This window comes from Rousettus aegyptiacus, unplaced genomic scaffold (genome assembly GCF_014176215.1).
Source record: "Rousettus aegyptiacus isolate mRouAeg1 unplaced genomic scaffold, mRouAeg1.p scaffold_m13_p_14, whole genome shotgun sequence".
In the NCBI taxonomy this organism is placed as follows: domain Eukaryota; kingdom Metazoa; phylum Chordata; class Mammalia; order Chiroptera; family Pteropodidae; genus Rousettus; species Rousettus aegyptiacus.
The window spans coordinates 3,490,213-3,503,355 of NW_023416289.1; the positions used below are offsets into that span (position 1 = coordinate 3,490,213).

Sequence of the window (13,143 nt, forward strand, 5' to 3'; positions counted from 1 at the left end):
GAGGCGGGGCCTTTGGAGGTGCTTAAGTCACCAGGGTGGAGCCCTCATGAATGGAATCAGTGCCCTCGTAAACGGGGCCCCCAGAGGGATCCCTTGTCCCTTCCGCCAAGTGAGGACCCAGTGCCAAGGCACTGGCGGTGAACCAGGAAGCGGGTCTTCGCTAGACGGTGACCGCCGGCTCCTTCATCTGGGACTTCCGGCCTCCGGAGCTGTGAGCAGTAAATAAATGTACATTGTTTATAAGCCGCCTGGTCGGTGGGGTCCAGCAGCCCAAACGGACTCAGACGGAAGCGTGTGCGTAGTCGGTGTGAGAGCGGTGGTTTTCAGTTCTTCTTTTTCAGACTTTTCATGATGAAAAAATGTTTGACCGTGAACACGTATTTGTTTGAGAGCCTGGAACATTATTATAGGATGAAGAATCTTTCATGATAAGGGAACACGCTTCGAATCTAATGTTCAATTGAAAAAAAAATTAGATTACGAAATCGTTTGTGTAGTGTTAACTCATCAGCGTAAAACGAATTGCCCAGAGGGACGTGAATGTGTGGGGACGTTAGTGTTTGGTGTCTCGGAGTGAGGGTGGCTGCGACTCCTTCGACCTTGCTCTCAGTGCGAAGAGGAATGTCTGGCTTCTCCCTGTGGAATCTGGGTGGGCCAGCGATGGCTTTGACCGCAGCCTGTGGTGGAAGTGATACAGAGTAGCTTCCAAGCCTAGGTCATAAAAGGCCGTGGAGTTTCCCTTCACTTGCTAGAATCTTCTCTCCTGGAGCCCTGAGCCTCTAGGTAAGAAGGTTCTAGATGATTCTGTCCCCAGCTGTCTACTCTTCCTTGCTGAGGCTTCCGACAGCATGGAGCAGAGAAAAGCCAACCCCACTGTGCCTTGTCCAAGTTTCTGGCTCACAGAATCTGCGAGCAGGGTTAATGGGTTGTTCTCTGCCAGGAACTGGGGGTGGTTTGTTATAGATCGATAGTTAACTGGAACGGGGAGATTATGAGAATTTTTTATTCTTTTAACTCTAGTTTTCTGGAAACTTCAAGTTTTTTTTTTTATGAGCATATGTTTTTATTATTAAGAAAATATAAGGAAATGTTTGTTGAGTGAATGAAGAAAGTAAAGAAAGGAGAGAGGGAGAAACGGAGAGGGAGGAAGAAGGGTGGGGTCCGTGTTTGAGGGAAGGCCCTGGTTCTGTCTCTCTTGGGGATCGTGGCGCTCAGGGAAGCCTCCCCTCCACGACTCATTCCCTCGTACCCCTCTGTCCTTGGACCGTGACCGAGAGGCAGCAATAGATGACTCAGAGTCAGGCAGCTGGCTGTGTGTGTCTGTGCAAATCACTCAACCTCTCTGAGTGCATGTCATCACCTGTGAGGTGAGGCACCCACAAACACTTGGGCGCAACTGGAGTGTGGGGAGAAGCAGGATTCAAACCCAGGGCCGTCTGGGTCCCACCAGGGCAGTTCTTCCTTCTCCATGAAGGGGGGTCTAGAAGAAGGCCTTGGAGGACCCTGGGAGCAGGGAGCTGCACCTGGGCGCCCTGTGTGTGGGCTGCCGTGGGGATCGGGGTGCCGGGCACAGAGCGGAGGGGGCGGCTGGGGGCCCAGGCGGAGCCGGGGCTGCTCGGCCCCTCCCAGAAGCCAAGCGATCCCTCCCCTAACCCTTTCACCCCTCGTGCTCTGAATGAAGCCATTCAGGGCAAGAAACCCGACCGGCCCATGTTTTATGCATGGTCCAGCCATGCCAGCAGCGCGGGGCTCCCTCGGAGGGGTTATTTTTAGCCAGAGCTGCGAGCGAGCTGGGGGCTTGAAAGAAGCCACCCTGTCACCCAAGGGCCCCTCCCTCGCTGGGTGGCCATAAGCAATGTTAACATGATCTGTGCCCAGCACTGGGGGCCCTGGCCTGAGCCAAGCCTGTGCCGGGGGCGAGGGGGGTTCTTGTCGCTCCAGGCCGTCTGTTGTGCAGCCAACAGCAGCAGCTGGCCGTCTGCGCCACCTGCGTGGCCGCCTCCCGGGATGGGGGCGGGGGGAGCCCACTCCCTCCCTATTTAGGTGTTGGCTCGGGCTGAACCCAGGGACTGGGGACGAGCATGTTTTGGAGACTCTGGCGCGAGAAGCTGTGACCGTTGCAGGGTAGATTGTCAGCAAATTTTAGGTGATTAACATCTTTTCCTGTCGAGTGTCCACGCTCCGCCCTTCCCTGCCTCGCTCTCGGCTGAGCGCCAGCCGCAGTGTGGCCGGCGTTTACGGAGCACCCGCCCCGTGCTGGGCGTTTTTTTTTTGCATGCCATCTTTTTAAAAATTCACACGACCCTTTGAGGGGGTGGGTAGGTATGGCTATGGGCCTCATTTTTCACCTGGGATAGTCGAGGCTCAGAGAGCAGAGAGGCTAGCTTGAGGTCACATGGGGTGTTTTGGCAGAGCTGGGATGCTGGCCCCAGCCCATCCGACCCCCAGGATCACTCTGCAAACTTCGAGGGCTGACCCGGTGACTCCTTTAGGCTAAGAGCCAAGTCCACGGCTCGGAGGTATTTTTCCTCTGTTCTCTGCTTCTGAGGAATAAGCAGAAGCTACAGAATGTGGACGTGGAAGGAACCGTGGAGGTCATTTCTTTCAAGCTGTTCATTTGTCAGAGAAACTGAGGCCCAGGGAGAGGAGGGCTCTTTCCCGAGGTCCGCGGTCCCCCGGGGGCCGTCCCTGCCTAGTGTGCTGGCCGCATTCCAGGGCTCCTTCTGTCGTCTCCCTTCCCTTGGCCTCTGTCGGCCCCTCTGTCCACAGGACCACGAGTTGTCATGGATATGAAGGAGCCGGGTGAGCAGATGGGCCTGGCCGCCCGCGGCCAGCGCGCGAGGCCTCTGCCCCATTTGGCAGACTGGGTGCGGCCAGCTTGCAGCCCCTCGCGTAGGGAGCAATCTGAGCCCCGGGCAGGGCTTTCGCCGGAAGTGTCTCCGGCCGGCTGAGAGCAGCCCTGGATTGTCACCGCCCGCCCGGAGGAGTGAGAAAGGCTACCCGGCGACTGAGGGCTCTGCCTGCCAGAACTCTCTCCGGGTCTTTCGACAAGAGAGAGTGCAGTAGAGGGAATTGATGCCAGAGAGAGGTGAGGGTCTGAGAAGCCACCGGAGACAGGCAGGACAGCAGGGCGCCTAGTGACAGCAGGAAGGAGGGGGTCTGTCACAGAGCCTGGGAGGGGGCCGCCCAGAGGGGGCGGGGCCAGAGACCAGCACGGTTGCCGTTGGGGACTCTGCAGGAAACACGGAGCTGGGGGCGCGGGGAGACATCCGCGGCTTTTCCCTCCCCTGACTCGGCAGTGCCTCCTGTTGGCCAAACCAACCCAGACGCCAGGTTGCAAAAAGTCTAGGAAACGTGGCGCAGAGCCGAGGAGAAGGGCAAGGGTCGGGTCCGGGACTGACGGGCGCCGTCAGGGACGAGGCGCGAGGCTGTGAAGGCGGCCACCGGGCAGGCGCTCACCAGGTGCCCCACTCCCAGGGGCTCTTTCGCCCCACGCGGACCCTCTCAAGGAGAGAAGCTGGGGTGCCGAGCAAGGAGGGGTCGCGATCAGGGAGGAGCGGCTCGAACCCCGGCCTCGCGCCCACTCTGCGCCCCGCCGCCTGGGCTCTGGGCCGAGTGGCGCCTCCCTCCACACGGGGTGGTCCTTAATCTTTCCTGCTGAAGAGGTGGAGGTGCGGGCAGGGCAGGGGACCACCTGGTCACTGAGCTTGTTGGTGACCGTGCCGGGAGCTGCCGGCCCCAGAGCACATGCCTTTAACTCTTGGGCGCGTTGAAGGGGGCAGCTCGGGACCCCTTCCCCTGTCCGGGGTGCTCCCTGGGACCCTCCTTGTGGCCACTGCTGGGGTCCCCGCCACGGCCCTTTCTAGCTCCATGACTCTGCCCAGGTGGACAGCCAGGCTGGGGTGTGACCTGCGTGCCCAATTAGAGGAATTCAAAATGCCATTTACTTATCAATGACTTAAGCTCATTTGATCCTGAAGGATGGAGCCCACACTGTTCTTCGAAGCCACTGTCTTTCCTCAAATCCCCTTTGATCTGCTAATCCCGAGCTTATCAGGTTAGGAGATAAGCAGGCAGAACGAGATCCTTTTCTCTTCTGGTCCACCTAAGGGGCGTGAAACCCCAACATCATAGACCTCCTTGCCTGGATAACTCAGCCATGTGTAAAGGGGGCCCCCACGTCCTGGGACTCACAGGCCATCTGAGGTGGCAGGCACGCTCCACCGCTGCTGCTGCCAGCCGCTGCCGCCTCCTCCTCCTCCTCGTACTGGCTTCTTTGAGCTGGCCCCAGGCTACAGAAACCAGGAAGCCAGCTCAGCCAGCGACCTCGCCACACTCCTGGGACCTGCTCCCTCCTGCTCCTCCTTCCACTTTATCCACAAATCTTCCCTTCCCTCTGGACCCCTCTTGCGTGGCATTTGCCCCGGAGAAGTGACAGAGACTCTATCTTTTGTAAAGGGACAAAACTTCAGGCCAAGGGAGCCCAACGCATGTCGATTTCAACCCTGCCTGGGGAAGACCCCGGGAGTGTTTCTAACTCAATGAGTTGAAGAGCTCAGAGATCTGGGCTATAAATCCCAGCTCTGGCCAGTTACGTGACCTTGGGCAACTGGTCAACCTCTCCGAGTCTCTTCTTCCTTCATAAAATAGGGCTAAACGATGATATCTGCCATCATTAACTTAATTCTCGCTGTGGGGCCCTAATGAGGATGCCTATAGCCTGGTACAAACTAAGTGCTTAATAAAGGGCCCTGTGGTGATTTTTGTGATCTTCAGTGATGAGGACGACCGCGTGTAGTGTTTCCCACTCATCCACTTGGTGGTGGGTCTGCGGCCGCCCGCCGTCTGTCCCCACGGGCCCCAGAGAGAAAATGGGTGGGCCCCGGCGTGTTCTCCGGCCAGCGCTGGCAGAGAGAACGGGAAGGACTGAGATCCGCGCGCTCAGCGCTCTGGGGGAGATGGGACATTGGCCAGGGGCTCTCGCCAGCCGTTACAACAGTCACTCAAACCACAGACCGACAAGGGCCACGGGGGAGAGGTCGGCAGGTCGGAGAGGCCAGGGTCGCTTCGCGGTGGACAGAGGCGGGAATCTCGTGGTTCTCTGAGAGGCAGACTGGCCGCAGAGCCGGCCCTGGAGTGCGGGCGTCCTGACCACGTCCCCGTGGATTCGCCCTTTAGACGCAGAAGGCTGTGAGGGGCGGAGGCTGCACCTGGCCGGGGCCGGGGAGGCCGAGGCGGAAGGCTCGCTTCCTCCGAGCGGGTGACGGCAGGCGAGGGTGCGGAGGCTGTTTCTGTTCTCACTCCACTCACCAGCTCTGGGTCCTCGGCCACGTCCCCTCACGTACACGATGCCACCGGGCCTTGTGCTCGCCCCCCCGTTCGTAAAGCGTAACCTGAAAGTTCCTTCGGGAAGAGACTCTGCGGGCTTGTCTCCGTTAACGCGTGTGCCACTGCGAGGGCGCCCCGTCTGCCACACATTCACCAAACAGATCCTGTAGTCACACCTTGGGGGTGGGGGCGGTGGCCAACCCTGAGCTTTCTGCGGATGTCCATCCAGGTGCCGACGCTTCCGCGTCCCGTCTGGCTCTGACTCCCCGCTCCCCGAGCTCCCCTGTCAGGCGCCTCTCTCCTCCGTGTCCTTTCTCGGCCCCATGCGGGCCCCACGGTGGACCCGGGCTCTTTCCCTACATCCCCCCGAATGCCGTTCATACACATCTGTGCCGGTCAGCGGTGGTAGAACGGGGAAGGTTACGTCACAGAAGCTGACAAGTTAAAATCAGCGTCCGTCGTCCTTACCCGGCAAAGCCCCTTAGCCGGCACCCCTTGGAGGCTGTTCACCCAGAACCTTCCTGTGTGGGCTCCCACCGCGCAGGCCGCATGTCTTCCTCAGCTCCCTCCTCACCCCCTCCACGTGGCCACGCAGAGAGATGTAGTCCATCATCGCCCAGACATGCGGGTCCAGGCCCCACCCTCACACGCAGAGTGCTCCAGCAAGACGTGTTTTCTAAATGACATTTTCTCTTGTAAAGGGACTTCGGAACCAACTGTTAAATAGCTTCCTCCCTTCTATCCTTTTTCCTTCCTTCCTTTTTTCCTTCCCTCCCTCCCTCCCTCCCTCCTTCCTTCCTTCTTTCCTTCCTCTCTTCCTCCCTCCCTCCCTCCTTTCTTGATTTCCCCTTTTACCTACTCGCCAGTACGTTGCTCTCTCTCGGTCTGTCTCCCCTCATTTGTGAAACGGGGTCACCCTCTCTGCCTTTCCATGCACGAGGAAACAAAAAGGCCACACAAATGTTCCAATCCTCCTCGTAACAAATATTTCACAATAAAAATGGCACTGTAAAACTTTGGAAGAACTCTGGTCTCTCTGGCTTGGATCTCTAAGTAGGAAATTTTTGACCTTGCTGAGAAAACAGCTCTTGGCTCTGGCCCCTGCTGAGATCTGCCCAGTTTGGGAAGGATGGCCGGGGAACTCTGAGGTCCCCTGTTGAGAAAGAGGAGATCTGTCTGTCCGACCTCCTCTCATTCTGTCCCTCCATGGGATGGGGTCTGATTTCTTCTTTTTCTTCTTCTTTTTCTTTTTTTACCATATGCAAATCTTCCTCTTTGCTTCCCTCACAGCTTGATAAATGATTGGTTTTCGCTTTCAACATCAATGGCGAGGCATATATTTTGTTACTTATGCGTAATTCTGAATCTAAGTTCTCAGGCACTGAGAGAAAACAATATAGTTCTTCTGCGGGAGGTAGGCTGTGTAAATATATATTGGGTTTGGGGAGAAGGAATGAAGAATGATAAAATATTCAGAAAGCAGCCTGCTCTTGCGGGGTGCTATCCCGCACAGCCGGGGAGCATATTAATGACGCCGTTTGCGAGGAAGGGAGACCGGCCTCATAAACTATGCATGAGCGGGGTTGGCGGTGGGATGGGCGGGCGCTCACGGCCGCTGCGCAGGCCCCGGCCTCGGAATCGGGTCCGGGCCCTGGAGGGCGAAAGCTCCGACGGGAGGTGTCGGGCCAGTGGCAGGGGAGGTGCCGGATTCTGTGGCAGGACACCCGGGCGGAGAGTCAGGAGGCCTGGCCCTGCCTCCAGCCTGCTCCGTGGCCTTCGCTCAGTCACTTAACCTCTCTGAATCTTTGTTTCTTCTACTAAAACATGAAGACGAGATGATTCCCAGGAGGGCTAAGAGGCGGGGCAGGTGCTGGAAACGAAGCGAGTTGGAGAACCTTGCCTCTGCTCGGCCTCACCGCAGGGCGTACGCGCTACGCGGCTGGAGGAAACTGTGATGAGCCATTGGGGTGAGGAGCGAGGCCCCTCGCACGCACACTGGAGTCACGAGCGTGGTCCCCAAGTTGCCTTTGAAGGTGGACAGTCCTGTCGACTTCAGGGTTTTTTTTTTTTTTTTTATGACTACGTGTGCACGTTCGGGGCCAGAGCTGAGCCGCCTGCAGGAACGGCGGAGAGGGAGGCTGAGGGCAGCTAACGGGGTTCGGCTTCTCCCCTAGGTCAGGAGTGGATAAATATTGACACCCTCTCGGCCACTTCTACCACGCTTCGTCCCCTCCCTACCCGCCCTTCCCCAAGCCTAACTCTGCAGAATTCGCTTTTGTTACTTCCGGTGGCCTCTTGCGGGGCCCTGAGGTCTCAACAGAAGCAGGAAAAAGTTTGCACGACACTTCCGTGTGCTGTGCATTGCGCTACAGGTATTATCTCGGTTTACCCCGAGAACGACGCTGTGGGGCGAAAGCCATTATGACCCCAGTTTACACAGGGGGCCGAGGCTCGCAGAGGTGAGGGAATTAGTCCCCGGTGACGTGGTGGTAAGTCCGAGTCGGAGGCCAAGGCCTTAACCGCTGCGTCGTCTTCTCTCTCCCAGTCAGACCGAGGCTTTTCAGGGTGAGGTCGTGTCCCCAGGCCCCGGGGGACAGAGCCCAGGCCTGGCCCCTGGGTGCTTGGCAGATGCCGGCAATGGATTGATTTCCCTGGAAGAGGCCTTCCTGGCCTCCTGTCGACAGAGTCCTTGCTGAGTCACAGGTTTGGGCGGATCCCGCAGAAGGACACCTGTCCGAGCATCGTGGACGCTCAGACGTCTTGGAGGTAGAAAACGCTCCTGGCGTGTTTGTCGGCGGCGAGGACTCGCTTCGAAGGCTGGTTCTCCGGGCAGCCGCGTTTCCGGCAGCACGTGGAGGAACCTGGAGCCTGGCCGTGGGCCCCCAGAGCAGTGACGGGAGCCCCGGAGAGGAGCCCGCGAGTTCACACGGCCCCACGGGAGAGCCGAGGGACCAGAGGTGTTCGCCGGGCCGGGGCGAGCGGCCTCCCCTGTGACAAAGGGCGCCACGGACCAAACTGGGAGGAGATATTTGTATGCATGTGACGGAAAGACATCTCCATCCACACCACCCACAGGAAAGGAAGGGAGACGACCCCGTAGAAAGTGGGCCAAGGGTCGGAACATGCAAGTCCCGGGAGGGGCGACTTTGGAGTAGGGTGTGGTGCGGTTTCCCCGTGGGCACCTGGACAGGGCGCCTGGCCGGGCGTCAGCCTGCGTGGCTGGGAACGTACCGCTCTCTCCTCGGCCCTCCCCTCACGCCGTGGCCTCCGTCCCCGGCACCCTCCCGTCAGGAACGTCGGGGTTCGGCTGGTCACGTTTTTCTCGGGAGCCAGGGCTGAAAGGCATGCGCCGGCCGTCTGGTTCTGAAAATCCGTCCTCTGTAGCCTCCCTGACATAGAGCCCCCGCCTCTGACTCACGATCAGAAGAGCAGGTGTCCTCCCCCCGATCTGCCCTGTTCTGGAAGCTGGCCGTGGGAAGTCACGGGAAGCCGCAGGTCCTGTCTCTTCTGACGCAGTCCCAGTCAGCGAAGCAGAGAGGACCGAGACGAGCCACGGGACGCCCTCCGGGGCCTTAGGTAGGACAGGCAGGGCTTCCCTTCCGGCTGCTGACGGGGGGCGGGCCCCTCTCATGCCGTCGAGAGGCCCACGTTGCTTAGAGCGGGCCACGAGCTTCCTTCTTCCTTCTTTTCCAGAAGGGCCCACTTCAGCACCCCGAGGTGGGCGAGGCTGGGCCTCGGTCCTGGTGCTGAGTGGGTGGGAAGGCGAAGGGGCCCCTCCCTCCACCTTGCGAGGACCTCAGGAGCGTGGCGAAGCTGCCACACACACGACGTTCTCCTGGGCCTTTGTTTTAGGGGGTGCTGGCGGCGGTCACAGAGCTGGGTGAGCCCGTGGGGGGCACGGAAGCCCGGGCCTCCCTCCACCGCGTAGCGCTATGCTCCAAACCCTCTACCCTGCTCCTGTCCAGCAGACCCCGTGGCTTCCGACTGCAACATCCGCGGCTCTTTCTGGAAGCTTCCTCTAGCTGCGGGGCCTTGTGTGGTGAACGCGCAGGGGGCCCACCCCCCGGATCAGACTCCGGCCGGTGACCGACAGGGTGCTGGAGGCGTGCTCTCTGCCGTCCGCGGCAGAGGGAGCCCCGGCGCCCACAGTGGCGCCTGCTCACGGGTGCCCAGGGTGGGCTTCCTCCCTGCTCTGCCTCCCACGCCCAGCCCCCCACGGTGCTTCCTGGCGTCGTCCCCCAAAGGAACTCTCTGTTTGGAATCCTTGTCTCAGCTCCAGGCTGCCCCCACGCAACCCGCCCAGGTGTGGTCTCCACCTGTCAGCAAAGATGGAAGGCGCCTGGCCCCCGTCCCCACCAGCGCTGCCCTGCGGAGCCCACCCGCCACGCTCCCATCGGGCCGCTGCGTGAGCAGGAAATCGACTTCTACTGTGGTCAACCACTAAACTTTTAGGATGATTAGAGCCGTTTGTCCACCCTGACTAATGGGGACATATTTGAAATGAGACAATATCGACATCGATGGGCCGTCACCCACCTGTTTAGAAGATACTATTATTGTCTGTGGCCGCGCCACCCTGGACGCGCCCGATCTCGTCGGATCTCAGGAGCTAAGCCGGGTCAGGCCTGGTTAGTACTTGGATGGGAGACCACCTAGGAAGACCAGGTGCTGTAGGCGTAAAAAACAAACAAAAAAAAGATGTAGAAGACGCTATTATTAGTTTGCTCGGGTTGATAGGACCATGGGCTGAAACAATAGAAATTTATTCTCTCGCAGTTCTGGAGGCTGGAAGTCCGAGGTCAAGGCGTCGGCAGGGCCGGTTCTTCCTGAGGCGTCTCCTCGGCTTGCGGGTAGGACAGCCGTCTTTCCCCGTGTCCTCACGGGCTTGCCCTCGGGGCACGTCTGTGTTCACATCTCCTCCTCTTCTAGGGACATTGTTATGCTGGATCCAAGCCCACCCTGATGACCTCGGTTTTACTCTCTCACCTCTTTGAAGAGCCCCATCTCCAAATACAGTCACGTTTTGAAGTGCTCGGAGTTAAGACCTCAGCACATGAATTTTGGCGACATAACTCAGCCTGCAGCAGACGCTCAGTAAATGTCCCTTCCCTCCTCTCTAGGAAGCTCTAAGACACTCTACTGGTTAAGGAGGATGTCCCGCACGTCCAGTTTGCTGTGAAACGTGGTGTCCTGGAATTCAAAATCTGACCTTTTGATGGAACCGTACAGATGACAGTGTGACTCAGCTTTAAGAGATGAAGCGTGGCAAGTGTGAGGGCTGCTCGGGGAGTAAGAGCCCAAGCTGGGCGTGGAGAGAGGCAGCGAGATGGGTCACGAAGCAGGCTTGGTCCTGATCCTGTCGCTCTGTGCAGCTGGGGGACCCTGGGCCAGCCAGCCATCGCTGAGACGCTCTGGGTCTTGGCAACTTCATCGGGGACGTCCCCATTTTCCCCCTTCCTTCTTCCTCCTGCCTCCAACTGTGGCTTGGCAGGGCTTTAAGAGACCAAGTTCTGATAGCGACATCAACCAGAGGCAATTTCTCGCGCCCTGAGTGTCAGACACTTCACTGAGCGCGCTCCTCGAGCTGTGCCACCGACTCCTCCGTAAGTGGCCTCTCCTGTTATCTCCATGTAAAAGGCCCAGGAAAGTCAGACACCGCGCCCAAGCTCACGCGCAGGGGAGAGGCAAGGGCGGTCGTCTTGGCCAGCAGTCAGGCGTGTGCGGGTCGGCTAACGGACGCGTTTGATAAAAGGTGCAGATGCTGCCTCTCGAACGAACGTGGTGGTCCGGAGCTGGCCACGGCAACCGTGCTGGACCCTGACATTCTTATCCGCGGCTTGGGCTGGAGCCTGCCCCCCCCCCCCCCGCCACCCCTCCTAGGTGTTCATCCTGAAGTCTGGCCTCTCTTCCTGTCACCGTGCCAGCGGCTGGGAGCTTTTATTCAAGTGGAACTGAGCCGAGGACTTTTGTAGCACTTCATTTACATGTATGCCAACAAGCCGAAATGTGCAGCAACCTTGGAACACTTTCAAAGGCAGGGATAATTCCTCTGAAATAGGTCTTCCGAAAGCTTTATCTTGTCCTTTCTTTTTTTTTGTTAATCTTGGAGCCCCTTAGCATGTCAAAGCAATTTTTCTAATGTCACATCTTCTAGACATTAGCATGAAAGGGCTTTAAGAGACAATTTGAGAAAGAATAAATGTTGAATGAGCATTTATTATAGAGTCGTTTATGCTACATTTGCATTTTGACTCTCTTTCTGCCAGCCAGGCTGCAGGAGCAAGCTGATTTGAAAGTCAATGGTGTCTAAACAGGCGACTCTACGACTCTGTTTACACTCAGCTGTTTCCTCTACGCTTTAATTTATGGAAAGAGGAGATTTCATTAGGCTGATTTGTCTTGGGGAATGAGATTAGGCAGAGCCCGGGCGCCTTGACAGAGAGGTGGCATTGCCGGGGAGCGAAGGTGCGAGAAGCCCATGGGGGGGTCCCCGTTTTTCTCCTGCGTACCTCTTAAGAAATTAACAAACAGTGTCCTGTCGGCTGCAGGAAGCTGTCCTTGGCCAGACGGCATGATGTGCGGTGGTGAGGAGCTCGGCCTGAGAGCAAGGCCGCCCGGGGGGTACTGCGGCCTCTGTGGCTCCTCCAGGCCCGGGCGGCGGTTTCCATCTGGGTCCTTATCTGCAACGTGTCTGGGTTCTTATCTGTAACGTGGCTGTTAACACCTGTCCGGGTTTTGCAGGGTTGATGTGAGGGCAAAATGGTGATAAATAGAAAGTCTCTTGTACGAGCTCGATAAATATCAACTGGTTTTAATACTTTTTTTGGTTTTATTTTTGGCCTGGAGAACTTGGTCAGCGTTCCGGAGAAGTGACCTCGGTTCGTGCCAAGTATGGGCTTTTCCTTTTCTGTACGAGGAAGCAGCCCGTTCTGCAGGTTCCCACCACAAGCAGGTGGATGGATGTGAGCTCTGCGGCTGATGGCGTCTGAGGGATTCCGTCAGGCTCTGTGTGTGTGTGTGTGTGTGTGTGTGCGCGCGCGCGTGTGAGGCAGAGAGAGACAGATATCAGCTCAGTACACGCTGAGACTCCCTGAAGTTTGGGTCTCTGCCCCCGGTTTTTCTCAGCCACGGATAAGGCTCTGTCACCCCATTTCCTGTATTTGTCACCCACCAGACTCTAAGCCGCTTGAGGGCAGGGCCTAGCTCGCATTCATCTTCATCAAAGTCTGACACTTGGCTGATGCTCAGTCAAGTCCGTGACAGTTTTTCAAGCTTGTTCTTTAAAAGCCACCTCACTTGTGTTCCGAGATAGCCTTAAGTGGGGTTCAGTCTGTCCCAGCTTAGAGGGGCTGTGCTAGTTGTGGCTGTGGGCGGGGGCCCGGAGCCCTGTTCCCTGGGCAGGCCCTCCCTCACCCTTGTCCGCCCTTCTTTGGAACAGAGGAGCAAGTCCCCCCCGCCCCCACTGCTCCCCTCAAATAAAGCTAGATCATCCCCTTCATTTCACAGGGGGAACTGAGCCTCGGGGAGGGGCAAGCCGTGGGCAGAGCTAGGCCCGGCATCCAGGCCCTGGGAGGCCGGCCCGGAGCCCTTGGCCGCGAGGCAGGCCTCTCAACCATGTCCCGTCTCTCCTGTGGGGCTGGATTCTTGCTGGAATAGTCCGTAAAGCCAGGTTCAAGGCCAGGTCTGCCCAGCCCCGGCTTTGCTGTCATTCGTTACTTCCTGCCCGCCTCCCCCCGCTCCCCTGCTCCCAGCCTCTGAGTCTTGCCCTCCACCCAGCGGCCCCCTAACTGTCCCCTGGCTCCCCCAGGGCTGATA

At 58.2% G+C, this 13,143-nt stretch overlaps 1 pseudogene; it reads left to right on the forward strand.

The window, feature by feature from the left end:
• The first annotated feature begins 9,886 nt into the window (after nucleotides 1-9,886).
• LOC118611720 lies at nucleotides 9,887-10,005 on the forward strand (annotated as a pseudogene).
• The last annotated feature ends 3,138 nt before the right edge of the window (nucleotides 10,006-13,143 follow it).